The sequence below is a fragment of the Alligator sinensis genome, unplaced genomic scaffold (genome assembly GCF_000455745.1).
Source record: "Alligator sinensis unplaced genomic scaffold, ASM45574v1 scaffold917_1, whole genome shotgun sequence".
NCBI lineage: Eukaryota > Metazoa > Chordata > Crocodylia > Alligatoridae > Alligator > Alligator sinensis.
The window spans coordinates 1,682,068-1,687,827 of record NW_005841988.1 but is presented as its reverse complement, the minus strand read 5'-3'; the positions used below and the strand labels follow the sequence as shown (position 1 = coordinate 1,687,827).

The 5,760-nt window shown below is 48.7% G+C and overlaps 1 protein-coding gene across 5 annotated transcripts in view; it reads right to left on the bottom strand.

The window, feature by feature from the left end:
- Positions 1-2,036, bottom strand: part of BNC2 (basonuclin 2) — a 456,753-nt gene extending 454,717 nt beyond the window's left edge. For all 5 annotated transcript variants that reach the window (XR_003093497.1, XR_003093498.1, XR_003093500.1 and 2 more), the window contains exon 1: positions 1,469-2,036. The gene's annotated coding sequence lies outside the window, so the exon portion shown is untranslated. The remainder of the gene's footprint in view (positions 1-1,468) is intronic.
- Positions 2,037-5,760: the final 3,724 nt, after the last annotated feature.

Sequence of the window (5,760 nt, the reverse complement as noted above, 5' to 3'; positions counted from 1 at the left end):
AAGAAGGGGAAAATACTAACCCTCCACCTCACTCTTCCTCTCTCATTCATCCACTCACACCCAAACGCTAGATATGTGTACTGTATATATAACATATAATATATAATATATAGCATACTATATATTCACACTCATTTTACATATAGGTGTGTGTGTTTATATATGTATATATCTATATATTTAGTTATAGATACATATCTGTATCTAGATAGATAGATAGATAAATGGATATTCCATCTATACACAGCACAGCAAATCCCCAAGTGGAGGGTAACAATAGCAATGGGTGGTGGAAGCAGACTAAAAGTAAGGGAGTGGTGGAGCAAGAGTTGAAAACAGCACTTCGGGGGACACGGGTTGGTCCCTGTCCACCAAGCACTCGCTGACCCAAGTCCACTGTTTCGGGGAAGAAAACTCCTGCGATCAAACCCTGCATGCGCCTGCGAGTGTAGGCAGTCATGCTTCCTAAAACGTGCTCGCTCCGCCAGGATGTAAACGTAGGATCGCATCATCGTCCAGAGGACACGAGAGATGCCGAGACATCTCCCACTGTATCTACTTGTGCGTTTATTTGAAATGTAAGTCTGAGAGCAGGAAGCCGGCTTTGCAACAGCCCCCATCCCAGTCAGCCCAATCTCTGCCCGGCAAAGCCCGCAGAGAGGATTTGGTTTCCCCTTTCCCACTTCAGCACATCGCCGGCTCCCCTTGGAAGCGCCGCGAGCAGCCGCTTAGGAGAGAGGTGCAAACTGCGAGCACATGCAGGGGCAGGAGGGAAAGAAAGAGTTCCCGGGGCAGGGGGATTTACACTCCTGCCTCCTGGCCTCGGGCGCTGCTTCTCACACGGGCACACTCACGCACACACACACTCATGCATATACACTTACACACGCTCACACACTCAGATACGCACGCACTCACACACATATGCTTACACGCACTTTCACTCGCACACTTACACACACACACTCACACTGACAGATAAACACACACACTCAATCTCCCCACACTCTCAAAAGTTACCTTTACAGTGTGAAAGAGATTACTCGTTCCCAAGCAGAGGGTGGCTTCCAAAAAAAAAAAAAAAAGCTCACACCACAGTAGATCTAATTCAATCCCACCCCACCACATTTATTATTATTATTATTATTTCCAGATAGCCCCTCACCTTTGGTGGAGGGGAGGAGGCGGCACAATCAAGTGACCAGCCCAGCCCCCAAACTCCCAGAAAGTTTAGAACTTGGAAATCGCTTTCAAGCCAAACCCCACGGGACCCCCCACCCCTTCCCTCTCCCCCGCTCCGAACAGAGGGGGGCTCTTGCCCCCCCACCGGGCTGTTTGCTGGTAAAAAGGCTGACAAAGAGTTTGCGAGCAGGGGTGGGTGGTGTGTGAATGCACTGTCCATCACCCGGAGAAGGAGAAGAAGAGGCAGGAGCAAAGGAAAAGGAAAGGCTTGCTGGAAACTTCTTACCATCTCTGCATGCTGGTGGTCAAGTGCACCCCCTGGCTCTTGGTCTCCTCTCAGCGGCAGTGCCTGCACCAGCCCCTCGCTTCTGCCTCTGGGCTCCTCTTTCTCTCTCTCTCTCTTTTTTCCTCCCTCCCTCCCCTTCCTCCTCTCACGCCTTCAGGTGATCTGAACTCCGGAGCAAAACAAACCCAACACACACAAACGGGCGGGGGGGAGAGGAATCTCTCAGGCTCTGCAAAAACTTCAGCCCCTCAAACTTCCAGCCCCAGCTGCAGAGAGGAAGGGAGAGAAAGAGCTGGCCCCGGGGAGCCGGGCTGCGGGGGCGGGACGCAGGTCGGGGCTGCGGGCAGCCTCCACAGGTTGCTTCCTTGGTGGCGGGGTCGACAGGGGAAGGGGGAAGCGACTTGCAAGGGGATGCGAAAGGGCAGCGCGGCTCGCCTGGAGGGAGCCCCGGGCGGCTCTCTCCGGGGCTGGGCAGCGGGGGAGGGGAGCAAGCAGCCAACTTCCCGGTACGAGCCCGGGGGAGCCGACAGAGGCCGCCGGAGCGCAGCTGTCAAAGGCAGCGAGCAGCCCCGGCCCGGCCCGCCCCCGGCTGCGAGCTGCACGGCGCGGGAGTCCCGGGGAGAGAAGGGAGGGTGAGACGGTCCCGGGAGAGCGAGGAGGAGGGCGGGCAGAGATTAGGCGAGCTCTCAAGTTTGCGCTCCCACCCCGGGCGCCTACTGCTGCTGGTGACGGCGTCGCAGCCCTGCTGCTTTCTTCTTGAAGTGGGCTTTTTTTTTGTTTTGGGCGTGCGCTTGCAGCGGGAAGATTGGAGTGCCCTGTGTGTCTGTGCCGGACACCGAGCCGCGGGAGCGCCGCCAGCCCACGGGCTCCAGCCTGCGGCCCCACACCGCACACTCTGCGGGAAGGCACAAGCGGGGGTATCTCTGCGTATATACAGATAGACAGGCACACATACATATACACACATATATATCTATACATACATACATGTGTATGTATGTACTAGCCAATTGCCAGTCAAGAATGACAAGGGGCGGGGCGGGGCTGGGATGTAGTGCAGCCCCATGCTACCAGCCAGCCCAGTGGGGAGCCAAGCTAGGCTCAGCTTGGGAAGCATAGCAGCCTGCCCCAGCTTGGAGCACTCTGATTGGCTCCTTCCTTTCCCTCAGCCAATCAGAGTGTGAATAAAGGTTACAGACAGACAGGCTTAGGCTTTTATAATATTAGAAAATGCAAAAATCTAGAACTCTTGGTTCCAAAATGATACCTTTTATTAAACCAACTGGTGTGTGTGTGTGTGTGTGTGTCTGTGTGTATTCACAGAGAGAGAGAGAGAGAGAGAGAACAGAACAAGTTGCACTGATTTGCTGCAGCTCACAGAAAACTTTCTGCTTCTCCAGAGGAGAAATGTTTCTGTCCCCTGTTAACCAGTGGTCTTCTCCACCCAGAACATATACACATATATATATATACATATACATATATATATACATATATATATGCGTACAGACATACATATCTATGTGTGCATATCTTTGGGTATACATATAGATATCTGTATTTAGCTCTGTATATCTGTGTGTATAGATATCTATCTATACACACAGATATACAAATATATAGATATCTATAGACACATAAATACATACAGATATATATCCGTAGACACACACATACATATATACACACATACATACATGTAGCTACATATGCACACATACACATGTATATATATGTATGTGTGTAAATCCCTGTGTGTGTGTGTGTGTGTGTGTATATACATATATATACATATATATATATACACATACACACATACATACATACACACACAGATATAGATATCTATAGACACATAAATACATACAAATATATATATATAGAGAGAGAGAGAGAGAGAGATGTGCATGTGCGTGTGCGTGTGCGTATCCGCAGCCTTTCCCAGCCACGTGCCTTCAGCGGCATCTTCCAGTACCTCACTGAATGTGTGGGAACTACAGAACAAGTTGCACTGATTTGTCCCAACTCACAGCAAACCTCCTGTTCCTCCAGAGGAGAAATGCTTCAGTCTGGCCGCATTGTCCCTTGTTTACTAGTCATCTTCTCCATCCAGGACACACACCCTGGTTTTTTTCCGTTCAAGATCTCAGCACTCACAGTCAATTCAAAACTTCCTCCCTATTTCATGACTGGCAAACCTGAGCAAATGTGTTAAGTCTAGGGTGACCTTATGTCCCATTTTAGCCAGGACAATCCAGGATTTTAGAAGCTGGTCCTAGGCAGCTGTTGGGAATTATAATGGGCATCCTGGAAATGCAGGGGCCTAGGACACAGGCTGGCCAGGAATTGGAGCAGCATGGAGCACCTTGCAGGCCTGCATGCAGGCACTGCTGCCTGCCCAGCATGCTGCTCTGCCCCCTCTAACTTGTGAGAGCACAGGGCCAGGGGGAAGGGCAGCATCCCTGGTTTCCCAGATGACGTCCTGGATTTTTGGGATTTCCATATGGTCAGCCTAGTTAAGTCTGCAGAAGTAAATGAACAGGAGAGAAGGACAGTAGTCCCCCAGGTGCCTTTATCTATCCCTCGGGGCTACAAATCAAACTTGTGTCCCCCCGCTAACAGTATTTAGATTTGTTAGTCATCTTCTGCAGAGGTAGCTTCCCCCATTTATAGATTTAGTGAAGCTTGATGGGCTTTCTTGTTTCTGGGCTATGAAGGTGTACAACTGTTAAAATGCTGCCACATGAAGAGCTGCTCAATATTTTTCAAGCCACTATGTTAAATGAAAATGTTAAGTGCTGTCAAGTCAATTTGCCATCTTTTTCTTCTTGCTGGAATTGGACACTCTTGAGATCCTGAGGGTGTCTGAATGGGTTTAGGTATAGGAAGGGTAGGTAGGAGTTAAGCATGTGAAACAAATCTGGCTGCCTTTTGAGTTTGTCTAGATCTGCTATTGGTCAGGAGTTTCCCTAATTTTGACATTCAAAGGAATTTTGCTTCTGTTGGAGGCACTAGAATAGATACAAAATACAACCAGTGTGCATATAGGCTAATGCATGCCTCCGAATTATCTTTTACCCCATGCAATAGTTAATTTTGGGTTTTAGATACTAGACAATATCCCTTCACTGGCCATTGCATAAACCAGTACACAAATTAGGATTTGCATTATCCACAGTTTATCCAGATTTATTTGGCTCTTCGTTATGTAGGGCATATACCTTGGCCTTTGGATGTGGTATGAGAGAAGTATATGTTCTCTACACAATAGAGCCACAGTTCCACAAATCTCACTAGAAGACATCACTGATTTAAACAGGGTTTTGAGTAATTTAAGAGAACTTTTAAGAATTGGGGAATATTAAACCTGATGTGATTGCTAGCAATGCAACAGAGATAAAGAACGCTGTTTATTCATTTCAGTCACATCTAATTATATAAATAAATGCTTTGAACTAGAAAGGGCCAAAAACTTGTCTATGCAGTCCTAGCCCCCCTAACCACTGTATCTCTTCAGAAGCTTGGTTATTATGCCACAGTAAAGTATTTTCATACCAGCCTGATTCACATTTAATGATCAAATTCATTATTTTCAGCACATCCAGAGTCTTGCAGGGCTGTCAATAAGCACCCAGGGGCAACACATCCTAGTAGGAACTGCATGCCACACCAGTAGGAACTGCATGCCACGTAGGCCGTATCAGCACAAGCCATTGGACTGCAGGGCTGCATGCCATGCAGCTGTCCCTTTCCGTTGCACTGTGTGCTGCATTGCACATGCAAATCCCCTGGCCTCACCCTCAGCTCTCCTCTGCACTCTCTCAAGCTTTTCCACATCCTTTTTGAATTGTGGAGTCCAAAACTGGACGCAGTACTCCAGCTGCAGCCTCACCAAGGCCGGGTACAATGGGAGAATGACGTCCCAGGATTTGCTTGAGAAGCATCTATGGATGCAAGCCAGCATTTTGCTCTCTTTACTAGCTGCAGCATCGCATTGAAGGCTCATGTTCATCTTGTGGTCAACCATGACCTGGACAGGCTCAGCAAGTGGGTGGACGAGAATCTGATGGTGTTCAACGCCGATAAATGCAAGGTTCTCCGCCTTGGGAAGAAAAACCTGCAGCATCCTTATAGGCTCGGCAGTGCTATGCTGGCTAGCACTATGGAAGAAAGAGACTTGGGGGTCATCATTGACCACAAGATGAACATGAGCCTGCAATGCGATGCTGCGGCTAGTAAAGCGACCAAAACGCTGGCTTGCATCCATAGATGCTTCTCAAGCAAATCCCGGG